At 46.6% G+C, this 14,132-nt stretch overlaps 1 protein-coding gene across 3 annotated transcripts in view; it reads left to right on the top strand.

Annotated features, from left to right (window-relative positions):
- UBTD1 (ubiquitin domain containing 1) overlaps positions 1-14,132 on the top strand; it is a 56,989-nt gene that overhangs the window by 38,894 nt on the left and 3,963 nt on the right. The window contains exon 1 of one of the 3 annotated variants that reach the window (XM_070431860.1): positions 5,684-5,753. The exons of the other annotated variants lie outside the window; for them this stretch is intronic. The gene's annotated coding sequence lies outside the window, so the exon portion shown is untranslated. Of the gene's footprint in view, positions 1-5,683; positions 5,754-14,132 lie in introns of those variants that run through there. 3 annotated transcript variants of the gene reach the window in all.

Below are 14,132 nucleotides of genomic sequence, written 5' to 3'. Positions count from 1 at the left end.
CTTCTATCCATAAGCCTGTGGCTCAGCCCTGCAGGTAGAGTCCTTTGTGTCTTTACAGAAAAGGGTGTCTGGATGCTGGCCACACAGGCCTAAAAGATCAGGCCTTAGGCTGAGCAGAGTCAGGAGTAGCAGGGCCCTCCTCTTTAGTAAGGAGAGTAAGGTGGCTAGTCCAGGCTGTCTGGCTTCAAAGCCATGCTCTTGGCCTCTTGGTTTGTCTCCTTTCTGCAGAGAGGGGCCTAGCCCCGTATCCTCTGGGCAATGCAGCCAGGTTTCCCCAGGCACAGGTCCCCTGAGCTGGCTGCTTTTTGCCTTATGACCACCTGGCTGAGAGCCTTGAAAGGACTGTCCAGATGGCCAGCCTCAGGCAGGCCCTGGGTTCTCCCTGAGCAACCCCCTGCCAGGCCCTCTCAGAGGCCTAATTAAACTGTTGAAGCAGCCAGCTAGGCTGGGCAGCCTAGTTCCAGATCAGTATATCTTTGTCCTGGCCACATGTTAGAATCATCCAGGAAACCTTTACACCCTCTGATGCTCAGCCCATAACCCAGAGCAATTAAGTCGGAATCCCCGGGGTGGGTGCCAGGCAACTGTGTTTTTTGATACACCACACTGTGCAGCCTCTTGAGAGCCTGCCCTCCTGGAGTAGACAGTCAAGTTGCAAGGACATCGCAATCCAAAGGGAACACACACATGTAACTGAGGCTGGTGTGGGATGATCACACCACCCAGGGGAGAGGTGTGTGTGGGCCCTGGCGGGAAGAGGGCTGTGTTCTGCATCCTAACAGATGGAGGGGGGACGGGGCAATGCTTGGGAAGGAAACCAGCGAGGCCACTGGCCTGACAGGGCTGTGATTCACAGGCTGTAAGAAGGAAGGGGAAGGAATGAGTCAGGCACAGCTGCCTGTAGGGCCAGAGCCTGGCTTTGGAGGATAATGAACATGCTCAAATGAGTTCTCTATGGATCCACAGACTAAATGTGTGGGTCCTGAGCTGTACTGCATGGAGTGGGTGAGCCTTGAAAAGATGGGGTCCCAGATCTCAGGGATATCAGGCATGTGTGTGCACTTTGCACTTGACCAAGTCACTTCCCACAGAAACCCTGGAGCATTTCAGTGTCTCTGTAAGGTGCAAAGAAGAGTGACATTTGCGTTTGGCAGATGGGCTTGGAGAGCTTGAGTGCCATGCCCTGGGTCACAGAGCAGGAGTCAATGGAACCAAGTTCACCCCACTCAAGACACAGACCTGAAGGACAGTAACTGAGGGCCAGCTGCTGAGGTGTGGACTGTAAATCAACACTAGGACTGGGAGAATGTGGAGCCACGACCAGGGGAAAGGTTATGGGGTCTTTTCTCACTCCAGCACCAACGGTTCTGGGCAAACTTGCTGTCATGTTTGCTATGGAGGCAGAGGAATAGGTGCTCAGAACAATGAAGCGAGAGCCCAGTGGGACTTGCTGCTGGGAAGACCACGTGCGATTAGTTGGGCGGAGGGTGAATGAAATAACAGGAGGGAATAGGGATCTTGAGTCTGGAGAAGAGCAAAATGTCAACCCTGTGAAAGCAGCTGTGACTCATTCTGTGTTATTTCAGATAGCAGAGCTGATGGATTCCAGGTCAAAATAGTAATGTTAATAACAATGGCAAACACTATTTCAATGATTGTAGCAAGTGCCTCCTCTGTAGCAAGTATGGTGCTGGTGGTATGTGTGTCTGCAGAATGAGGAAGTGAGAGCCAGGTGAGGCCTGGTGCACCTGGGTGTTAGGTTACTTGATTTATTATATATAATCTTCTTGATTCTATTAGTTAATTTAGTTTATGCATAGATATCTTCAATCCTCCAACTTCCCTAAGAAGTAGGCTGTTACTACTCACTACTTCCTAGGAGAGGAGACTAGAAAGCTTAAGGTATTTACCCAAGGTCACTTATAATGACCTTTTATAATGAAGCTGATGTTTAAACCCAGCTCTGTCTGCCTCCAAAATCTGTTACTCTGTTCTGCTACCTGCTACATAACTAGTGCTCAGTGAAGAGTGACTATCAGACTATTAACTTTCTAACCATTTTTTCCTTCTAACAATGAAATAGGCTTCCTCATGACATAGTGAGTGCCTCCTCCCCAGAAGTGCCCACAGAGACCGAATTGCCCCTGCATGAGGCTGGTATGGGGTGGGAGGTTGGTCTCCATCACTGAGCCCCAAATCAGCCATCTGGAATTGGCGTCTTGGGCCAGTGCCCCATGTCTATGTTCTGTCAAGCCCACAGGAGACCTGGGCACACAGGCCCAAGTGTCCCAGGAGGCTCTTAGATTCTAGTCTTCCCTAGTGGGAACTGGAGTGTCAGACAGACTCAACTCCTCCATTTTAGGTCATGGTGTGTATGCATGTTCTGCTTGCTGCTTTTCCCATTGGTGTATTTGTCATCTCTGTGTCAATCACCTAACATTTTAATGTTCTAGTTGTAAGTCAGTTTTCACTAGCAATGGAGTGGTTTGATAGAATTTACCTCTCACTCTCAACACACACACACACACACACACACACACACACACACACACACAAAACAGGCAAGAGCTGTGGAGTTTGGTCACATCCCCTCTCAGAGCCTCAGTTTCCTCATATGTAAAATGAAGGGACTAGGGTAAATGACTCAGGGTCACTCCTGGCTTTAGGATTCTGCCATACTCTGGGGCACCAGCCCTGATGGGGGTAGCATATGTCTGAATGAGTGCTGTGATAGAGGGACAGAGTTCTGGGTGTCAGAAGTCAGGCTATGCCCTTTGGCCTCCAAGCATCTGGCTGCCAGGCTGTTACTAGCCTGGATCTTCGCTGTGGGGACCCTCCTCACAGCAGGCCTGTGGAAAACACAGTGGCAGCGATGACCGGTCTCCCTCTCCTCCCTGGAGTACTGAGGTAGCAAGGGGAACTGGCTAGATACCAGAGACCTTTCTAGCAACCTCTAGAGTTCCTGGGGAGCTCCCGTTTTATTTATGAGCTGCCATCCTCCCTCTTCTGCCCCAGGAAAAGTGCTGACCCTGTGGTGTGCAGCTGCACGGGCAGTGGGCATCCATCAAGCCTGCTCTTGTCCCTGTCAAACTTAACCTCATTTAACCCCTGCATCCTCCTGCACTGTGAGATGAAGCGTTCTATACAGCAGGAGTTTTCAAACTCACAGCAACTTTATGAAAAGAAAAAATATGATAACCTTTCATTCTTTTAATTGCATACTAGTAAGCATTATTGACTTGGCTTGATTGCTAATTACAATAGCTACTGTCTTTTAAACATTGAACAGAGTGGTCTGTGTAATCCTTACCGCAATCCATGAGGTGGGACTTACATCCTCTTTACAGATGGGAACACTTAGAATGATTAGGTCATGCACACACATCCACCCTCATTCACACAGGTGGTCGAAGCAACCCCTGCCCAATCTATCTCTGAAGCCCATGTATGTATCAGTGAGTATCCAGATTGGAGAGGGAGGCTATGCTAATGTGTCTCTTAACTCATAATTATCTGTGAAACTACATGTAATCAAGGTTCCCTCTAGAGCTGGTAACCCTGGAACTGTTCACATTCAGGCCAGGACTTTGTGGCACCTGGGAACAAACACAGCAGTGCATGATGGAGGTGGGGATATATCATCACAAGAAAGGAATGGGTGTATTTTTATTTTTATTCATATGAACTTAAAACAAGGAGAAGTGCAGGAATTTTCTAAACACTTGATGTTTGAACTCTACCTGTGAAGTAGTGTTCTCTCCCAGCAGCCTCCAAAAGGAGCTAGCCGTTGGTTGTATGGCCGGTTAGATGCCAGAGGATTTGGGGGTTCTGTTGGTATTGAGATGAGACATGCCCATTTTCAAGCAGGAAATAAGACAGGGACGGCTTGGTGAAGTCAGCTCAGGTCAAGGTAAGAGTTGGTTAGTGCCCAGCCTGGCATACCCCATACCCCCTTTCACCCTGCCTGGCCACACACGCTGGGGCCTTGGGCAGGAAGCACAGGGCAGAGAGCAGACGAAGTTCCTGCTCCCCTCAGTAAATGTGTGCGTTGTGTGCAAGCACAGAGAAAGCGCACACTGTCTCCAAGGTTATGTGTGCCCCTTGTCCCACACCCACAAACACCCAGGCAGGGGGCTGGCTAGGTCTACTTTTCTTGGCTGTACTTCCATCTCTCCAGTTGCCATGAAAGTTCCAGGTCCTCACTGGATGTGGTTGCTGACATCCAACCCCTCATCCTCCACAGGTTTCTTCACTGTACACCTCAAGGACTGCTTTTGTCCCTCTTGGACTCCACCTCCATCACCTCCTTTCTTCTTCCCTCTCTTCCCTACAGGGATTTCTTCCAAACAGCTCCATCTGGCCTCCCCCACCTCTGAGCTCCTCTCTCCAGCTCTTCCCCCTTTTCCTAAACTGCCTGTTCACTTCATTCACTCTCTCATTCATTCGGCAAATAGTTCTTGAGTCCTGCTGCATGCCAAGCCCTGAGCCTGTCTCCAGGACCCCAAAGATGAACTAGGGGTGGTCCCAGCCTCAGGGGGACAAACAAGATCATTGCCCAGAATTGCAGTTGCCCTGGACTGAGTGTCGTCACAGAGCTGAGTACAGAGCTCCCAGAGAAACCTGGAGTTCAGTCCTTCAGCTGCCCTGGGCCACCTGGAACTCAACGTGCCCGGTGAGGGGATGCAGTTTGGGAAGCCTGGCTTGTCACTTAGCAACTGGCTCCACCTCTTTCTCTCCCTGAACTCTGGAGATGGGCCAGAGGGAATGAATGGGGAAGGGCCCACGCACTGTAAAGAGGCCCCAGCTGAGGGAAGCTGGGTCAGCACTTTTCCCTTTGAAGGTTACCTAGGCTCTGAGGGTCATCCTGGGCTAAGTCTAACTATAAATACCATGCTTCCTGAAGGGATTACCTGGGCTTCGCTTCCTCTGGCTGTACTCTCCCCAGCGGGGCTGATCCTCCTTAGGGCCTGCTAGTCTTCCTGACCACTTAGCCCCTTCGCCAGGTGCCATGCTCAGCCACACCCTCCAGTCTTCTGCATTCCAGCTGAGACTACCAGGGTGGGAGGGGAAGAGGAGTGAATGGAGTCTGCATCTAGGCCAACAGGCTCATGCAGCCCAGGCTGTTGGGATGGGCAGGCCCTTGTCCCTGCCTTCTTTTCCCTAGAGCCTCATCTCTCACACCAGCTAGAGCAAGGCCAGACTTGTCGCATAACCAGTACTCCTGGGGAGAACATTGTTGGCCCTATCCCTGGAGTAGGGGCTTGGGGATGGAGCTTGGTAACTGAGTGTGAAAATAGAGCTTAGGGATTGTTGCAGGTATAAATAGGGCCATCTCCTGGCTTGAGTGGATTTATTGTCATGGGAAATCTCTGGTTCCCTTGGCTGGTCTTAGAATTAGTGTCACATCTCAGTGGCTCAGTTGTGCCAGTCCCTGACACCACAATAAGGATCTCTTGGGCCCGAGATCAAGAAGTGAAGGGACTGCTTGATTTCTCCCTCATGCACTTTTCCCCTGCTTCCCCTGCCTGCCCACTTCTGCTCTCAGTTGTAATTCCTCCATCATGCTCTCCACCCCATTCACATTCACAGTGCCTTTGTCAGTTCCATTTTCAACTCGGCAGACAACTTGCTGAAAACCTGCACTGGACCAACTGGGCTATTCAGAGGGAAGCAGCCAGGGCCTGTCAATTTCTGTGGATTTTTGAGGATCCCCTCTTTGGTGTAGTCACTCTGAATTCAGCAGAGTGAATCAGGTATTGGGAGTACAGATACACACGCACACGCACACATGCACGCTCAGAGACGCACACCAGCTCTAGGCATGTTGCAAAGGCGTTTAGAGTTCTCTCTCCCACTCTTCTTTCAAGTGCCCTCCCTTGGGGTGGTATGGCCAGACACCATTCATTATCGAGGCCAAACCACAGCGTCTACCATCATTATCCTCCCCCAACCCAGACAGTGTGTCCTCTTGCTGTCTTGCCTCTTTACTCTCCAAATCTGCTCTCAGCAGCAACTTTGGAGGTGGTCTGTTGAACGAACTTACGTGAACGTGTGGAAGAGCCTGCCATTTCCACTTCTGTCTTGCTGTGTTTTCAAGGTGCTTTTTCTTTTTCTTTTTTTTTTCTTTTTTAATATTTTATTGATTTTTTACAGAGAGGAAGGGAGAGAGATAGTTAGAAACATCGATGAGAGAGAAACATCGACCAGCTGCCTCCTGCACATCTCCCACTGGGGATGTGCCCGCAACCCAGGCACATGCCCTTGACCGGAATCGAACCTGGGACCCTTCAGTCTGCAGGCCGACGCTCTATCCACTGAGCCAAACCGGTTTCGGCTCAATCAGAATCTTTACGTACCACAGCCCAGCCCCTACAACTCCAGTTTAGTGAGTATGAGTGGGCCCTGGAAGCTGCCTTCCTAATCAGCACTCCAGGAGATCCTCATGCAGGTGGTGTTTTGGACAACCCTTCAAGACCGCAGCTTTTGCCTCTACTCAGAAACATACGTTCTCTGCTCAGTCACAAACATCTTTGCTGTTTCTTGCCCATCACAATCACAGAAGCTCACCATTTTCGTGGGTGTTTTGTGCCTCCCAGTACATTCTTGACTACAGAATGATCTTTTGTTTTTTAAATCTCTCTTTTGTCAACTTCATTAGGGATAAGAACCATTTCTGTTACTCTGTCTTTGACCTGGAACTTATCTAGGACAGGTGAAGACTTAAGTAGAAGCCACTAGATGCTCCTGCTGCTGAAACCAGCAAAGCCTGTCCTGGCCCTGGACAGAGTCACTCAGAGCTGCCAGCAACTGAAATCTTAGAGGCTGTTGACCTTGAGCTTTCCGGATCCTCACCACCCTCAAACCCCCTCACTCGCTCTCCAAACTCGTCCTACTTTTCCACCGGGACTTTATGTACCTTTTTTCCTTGTTAGCAACTTTCATTGTATTATTCTTATTAGTAACAAATGCATGTTGTAAAAAACTTGGAAAATATAAGCAACTCCCCCTGCCCCCCTAAAACTTGTAACTGCCAATCAGATATAGCCAGTTAGCGTTTCGGTATAAGTCCTTCCAGTCTTTTAATACATGATTTTATTTATTTATTTTTAGAAACAAAAGCTGGAGCACAAAGCTTTTTTTTAAAAAATATATTTTATTGATTTTTTAAAAATGTATTTTATTGATTTTTTACAGAGAGGAAGGGAGAGGGATAGAGAGTTAGAAACATCGATGAGAGAGAAACATCGACCAGCTGCTTCCTGCACACCCACCACTGGGGATGTGCCCGCAACCAAGGTACATGCCCTTGACCGGAATCGAACCTGGGACCCTTCAGTCCGCAGGCCAATGCTCTATCCACTGAGCCAAACCGGTTAGGGCTATTGATTTTTTTACAGAGAGGAAGGGAGAGGGATAGAGAGTTAGAAACATCGATGAGAGAGAAACATCGATCAGCTGCCTCCTGCACACCTCCTGCTGGGGATGTGCCCGCAACCAAGGTACATGCCCTTGACCGGAATCAAACCTGGGACCTTTCAGTCCGCAGGCCAACGCTCTATCCACTGAGCCAAACCAGTTAGGGCACACAAAGCTTTTTACATAGTAACCTTTTTACAGAGTATTCTGGACATCTCCTTATGTTACCCAGCATCCTTTCACCCCATCACAGACTTTTTGCCAGGAATGTACAGGTTTTATTTAGCCTTTCTCTGGGTGTGTGCAGTTAGTTTGTTTCTAGCTTTCCCCTATTTAAAACTGTGCTGAGTTAAACAGCTTTGTAGATAAACCTTTGTGATTATTTTCTTAGAATACATTCTTAGAAACTAAATAGCTGAGCCAAAGGGATGTACATATTTTTTAAAAATATATTTTATTGATTTTTTACAGAGAGGAAGGGAGAGGGATAGAGAGTTAGAAACATTGATGAGAGAGAAACATCGACCAGCTGCCTCCTGCACACTCCCTACTGGGGATGTGCCCGCAACCAAGGTACATGCCCTTGACCAGAATCGAACCTGGGACCTTTCAGTCCCCAGGCCGACGCTCTATCCACTGAGCCAAACCGGTTAGGGCGGGATGTACATATTTTTAAAAAATAAGTTTTTATTGATTTTTAGAGAAAGAGAGGTAGGGAGAGGGAGAAAGAGATAGAAACATCAATGATGTGAGTCATTGATTGATGGGCTGCCTCCTACATGCCCCCTACTGGGGATCAAGCCCACAACCCAGGCATGTGCCCTGACTGGGAATCAAACTGGTGACATCTTGGTTCATAGGTCAACGGTCAACCACTGAGCCACACCAGCCGGGCAGGATGTACATTTAAAAGTTTTTGGGTATATACCAAATGCCCTCCAAAAAGTTTGTACCAATTTGTTCAACATATAAGAGTGTTCACATCCTTTCCAATGTCCATATTTTTTAACTCACTAACTATAAAACATTGTTCTTTTAAACTAAATGAAATTTAAAATTATCAATTTGCTTTTATGTTTGGATAAAAAGCTTCCTTTTCTTTCTTTGTATCTCTGCCTAAGATTGTCAGCATCATTGTGTAGGGATCCAGGCATTTTGGTATGTCTCTTTTACATGCTTGCCTTGGGCCTGGAGGACTTTGCTGGATATTTTTATGCTGTATTTGCCTCACTGATGAAGAGCCAGCACCTGGCCCAGAGGTGCTGCAGCTGCCCCCTGCTGGCTGCAATATGTAATGCCAGCTGAGAAGGCATGGATGGGCTCTCGCTCTCTTTTCTTTCTTTTCTAAAAAGATTTTTAAATTGATTCTTAGAGAGGACAGGAGGGGAGTGAGGGAGGGAGAGAGAAAGGGAGAGAGAGAGAGAGAGAGAGAGAAGAGCATAATATCTGTCGGCTGCCTCCTGCACACCCCCTACTGGGGATCGAGTCTAAAACCCGTATGTGCCCTGACCAGGAATTGAACCCGCAATCCCCCCCTCCACGCCCCCCCCCCCCCCCATCCCGGTGCACAGGATGATGCCCAACCACACTGGCAAAGGCCTGCTGCCCTTTTCTTGGCATCAACCTCTCCCCCTTCCCGCCATCACCACCCCATTCTAATATTTTCTGGTGCTTTCAGCCTAAAAAGACCAGAGTGCAGGATGAGGAACTTTTAAACCATTGTATCCTGGGTAGCAGCAGATGCTGTAATACTTGGAGAGGCATTGTGTCCATCCATGGGTGAGAAGTGCGTCTATGACAGGAAAGGGTGCTGCTGTCGATGTGGAGAGGAGGGGACCCCGAAGGCCAGATATTCAAGCAAAGCATCCTAAGGTATCCATGGCCTCCTGAGATGATGACTTTGAAAGGTGACTCCACGGGGCTGTGTTTATTTTAAAGAGAGAGCGCGATGCATGCATAATACACAGTACACTTCTGGTGTCCTGGAGTCATCAGTCCAGCAACATAATTGTTAGGAACAGAACCAAACTGTGACCATTAAAGGGGGTGGGATCTAAGAAGGAAGAACAGATGCCCCAAAGCCTAGTGTCTTCTTTAGAAAGCCTGTTTCTTAGAATTGGCTGCTTTTTTTTTTTTTTTTTTTGAGGTGTAGTGGTAAGATTGGAGCTTGAGCAAACAAAAAGGACTGTCTCCAGGTGCCTGGTGTTTCACGCATGACCAGGTGGCTCAGCTTCGTCTCACTGTGGAAGAAGAGAACTGGGTGCCCTTGACCTCACAGTGCCGACAAGCTTTCTAAACCCTCAGCAGATCAGGAGTGGCTCATTAGCTGGATTTAACCTCTTTCCATAGGAGCAGCAGATAGACATAGATGGAAACCAGTAAGAAGTGACCTCTGGCACAGAGGAAGGAAGCAATACAAGTCAACTCAAGAAGTTAAAAAGCCCCCGAGGTTGGGGTCATTGAGTGGAGGGGCAGACATACCACACCCCAGAGGTCCCTGAAGGTGTCACTGAACAAAGACTGTGAATCCTGCTGGATCAAAACTCTTGTTAGGGAGTCATCAATATGAAAGGACCAAAGAAAGAAGGAGTCATAAATCATGAAGAAGGATCCAGGCAGAAACACCTTTGGGCCAAACTCCCCACCCCCCCAAAAAAAATACGTGGACAAAACTAGTCTTCTGTTTCACCAGTGCCACTTCTCTGTCTTTTACACTTAAACCTTTGATTTGATCTGGCTTTGATTTTTATGGTTGGTGTGAGGTAGGGATCTTGTTTAATGTGTTCCTATATGGAGACCCTTAGTCTCAACACCATCAATAGTCCATGTTAAGAAAACTCTTTCATGTTTTTCCTCTGCTGCTTACACAGAATACTTCTATGCTAGTTTTTGTGAGTGTTTTTCCACACCAAGCAATTCTCCAATTCTCTGTGGCTACCAACTGGTGTCCTACAATTCTCAATTCTCTTACTATCCAGAATTAGCACAGACCCCACAGGTGAAGGGCTCAGTTCCCCCCCCCCCCCCCCCCCGACTTCAGGTTGCCCACAACTTTTTTTCAACTTGGCTACATATTGGAAGTTCCCATAACCCCCTCCTTTGGTTTGATAATTTGCTAGAGCGACTCTCAGAACCCAGGAAAACAGTTTACTTACTGTTGTCAATTTATTACAAAGGGTATTTTAAAGGATACAAATGAACAGCCAGGTAAAGAGATGCAGAGGGTGAGGTTTGGAAGGGTGTCCAGCATAGGAACTTCTGGTCCCTGGACTGGGGGTGGGCCACCCTCCCATCACATGGATGTGTTCACTAACATGGAAGCTCTCCAAAGCCCATACTTCCGGGATTTTTATGGAGGCTTCACCACTTAGGCACGACCAATTATTAACTCAATTTACAACCCCTCTCCCTGCTCCAGAGAATGGAAGGCATGGCTGAAAATTCCAAGCTTATCATGGCTTGATCTTTCTGGTGACCAGCCCTCATCCAGGATCCCACCAAGAGTTTCCTCATTAAAACAAAAGACACTTATCTGGCTGGTGTGCTCAGTGGTTGAGCATTGACCCATGAACCAGGAGGTCATGGTTCAATTCCTGGTCAGGGCACATGCCCAGGTTGTGGGCTAGATCCCCAGTAGGGGCCATGCAGGAGGTGCCGATCGATGATTCTCTCTCATCATTGATGTTACTATCTCTCTCTCCCTTTCCTTTCCTCTCTCCAAAATCAATTAAAAAAAAAAAATGACACTGTCACCTAGGAAATTCCAAGCAATTTAGGAGGTCTGTATCAGACATTCCTATCACTCAGGAAATTATGAGGGTTTTAGGAGTTCAGTGTCAGGAACCGGGTCAAAGACAAAATACTAACAGGAACGGGGGGCAGAGCCAATATACATATTTCTAAAAATATTTCACATCTATCACAAACACACACATGCATACATATGCCCTATCTGCAATGTTCCTTCTTACTTGAAGCATATTTCTGTATATGCCTGGTCTATTTCTGGGCTCTCTATTGCATTCCACTGGCCCATTTATTCTTGTTCCAGTGCTATACTCACTATAGCTTTACAATTACTGTCAATAATTGTAGTGCAAGTTTTCCCACCTTATTTTTCTCTAAGAGTATCATTGTTCTTCTGTATAAATTTTAGAATCAGCTTGCCAAGTTCCTTGAAAAAACAATAACACCTCCCAGTTAGGAATTTTATTGGAATCTCATTAATATATAGATCAGTTTGGAGGAAAATGGGACATCTTTATGATCTTGTTGCATATTGTTTCATCCCCATTCTTCCTATTGTATCCTCCTGGAAATTCTGTTTTAAAAATGTCAGAGCCCTGGCCAGTTTGGTTCAGTGGATAGAGCATCAGCCTGTAGACTGAAGGGTCCTGGGTTCGATTCTGATTAAGGGCACATGCCCAGGTTTCGGGCTCAATCCCCAGTAGGGGCGTGCAGGAGGCAGCCAATCAATGATTCTCTCTCATCATTGACATTTCTATCTCTCCCTCTCCCTTCCTCTCTGAAATCAATAACAAAATATATATATTAAAAACAACAACAACAAAGAAAGTATTGTTGTTGTTTTTGGTTTTTTTTTAAAAAGACCATCTGCCCTGGTGGGGTGGCTTAGTTGGTTGGAGCATCATCCTGTACACCAAAAGGTTGTGGGTTTGATCCCCAATCAGGGTGAATGTGGGAGACAACCGATCAATGTTTTCCTCTCTCCCTCTCCCTTTCTCTCTCTCTCTCTCTCTCCCCCCTCTGTTCTCTCTCTCTTCTCCTTCCTCTCTCACTAAAAGACAATTTAATTGGGTGAGGATTAAAAAAGAAAGTTTCAGTTATTATATTTTTCATTTCTAGAAGTCTATATGGTTCTTTTAATTCCTGCTTGGTCATTCTTTATAATCTCCTTTTCCCTGTTCATATTTTCAAGAGTCTCTTATTTCTTAAACTCAGTATTTCATAATCTGTGTTTAATAAATCCCATATCTGAAATTTTTTGAGTCTGATTCTTCTGTTTGCTATTTGTGCTGGCTCTGTCTCATATTGCCTTGTTTCCTTGTATGTTTTGATTTTAAAAAAACCCAATAAACTGTGACCTTATTATTTCTTTTCCTGGGAACTTTATCTCGGGAATTATTTGAGGCCTGGTTTGAGGCTGTTTTTCTACAAAGAAGATTTGCATTTCCTTCTGCTAACCCAGGGACACTTTAAATTAAAAGTCTGGTCAAGAGTTTTCTGCCTGCAAAAGTATCCGCAAACCGACCTTTGTGGATTCAGTCTAACCTGAGGTGAAACCCTCACTCTGTCACTTACTGTGTGACCTCGGGCAAGTCATTTAGTCTCTCTGCCTGTCCCATCATCTGTGAAATAGCAATAACACCTGCCACCTGAGGCAATTGCAAGGATGAAATGGAATAATGTACATAAATAAAGTGCTTACATGGGGTTCTTTCACACAGTTGGTAGACAGTGAAAGTCATTCTCTTCCCCTGAAGAGCCCCCCTTTCCTGCCCCGGCCAGTGGGGATAGCCTAGCGGTAGCCCCAAGCTCTAGTCCAGTCTCTCTCTTGCAGGATCTGACTTAGAGTGGGAGACAAGTACTTTATTAATCCTCACCTGAGGACATTTTTCTTTTGATTTTTAAAGAGTGGAAGGGAGAACAAGAAAGAGAGAGAGACAGACAGAGAGAGAAACATTGATGTGAGAGAGATACATCGATTGTTGCCTTCGCACATGCCCCGATCAGGGCTGGGGATCGAGCCACACCTGAGGTACATGCCTTTGACTGGAATTGAATCCAAGACCCTTCGGTCCCCAGCCAGCGCTCTTTCCACTGAGCCAAACCGGCTAGGTCGGGAGCCAAGAACTTTAGACCTCGCTCTTGTGGCTACTTCTGCCTTCAGCTTTGGGATAACAGCCTCCGAAAGCCTGTGAGAGGTGCTCCTGCTCAGCCCTGACTGTGGTCGGGAGTTGTCTGGGAGGCCAGTTGGGGCCAAGTGACAAGAAAAACGACATGTAACAGAATTGCTTCTTCAGATGCTGCAGGATTCTTGGGTTCATTGGTTATGATTATGTTAAAAAATATTCTTTGTAACTATATGGTGGAACATGAATAACAAGTCATTAAAATTGTGTATAATTTAAATCATGGGAATATACTAGGTGTACTGGTTAATAATATCGGATTTTGTAATCAACGAAAACACGATAATTTCAAGAGAAACACCAAAAGTGCTTTATTCAAAGTGATGTCCATCGCTAGCTAGACATTTCCCCCATCTTTCAGGTAATTTGTGAATACCGTCCCAGTAGAACTTTTCTTGTTTGAGGCAAACCATTCAGAGACCCAATTTTCCACTTCTTGGTACGTTTTGAAGTGCTGCTCAGAAAGTGCGGATGCCATCGATCGGAATGTAATCTGAAGGAGCAAGGTCTGATGAATATGGCTGGTGGTTTAATACTTCCCAGGCAAGATCTTTTAATGTGTCTTTAACTGGTTTTGAAGTGTGTGATGGTGCGTCATCATGAAGCAAAATTACTTTGCTGTGTCTTCTGGAACATTCTGGTCAATTCACGATCAAAGTGTGGTTCAAATTAATTATTTGTTGTCAGTAGTGATCAGTATTAACAGTTTCACCTGGTTTTAGAAGCTCATAATACACCTCACCTTCCTGATCCCACCAAACGCAGAGCATTGTCTTCTTTCTA

Source organism: Myotis yumanensis, unplaced genomic scaffold (assembly GCF_028538775.1).
Source record: "Myotis yumanensis isolate MYYU_CA2020_CCGP unplaced genomic scaffold, mMyoYum1.0.hap1 SCAF_13, whole genome shotgun sequence".
Classification (NCBI taxonomy): domain Eukaryota; kingdom Metazoa; phylum Chordata; class Mammalia; order Chiroptera; family Vespertilionidae; genus Myotis; species Myotis yumanensis.
This window is presented reverse-complemented; position numbering and strand designations above follow the sequence as displayed.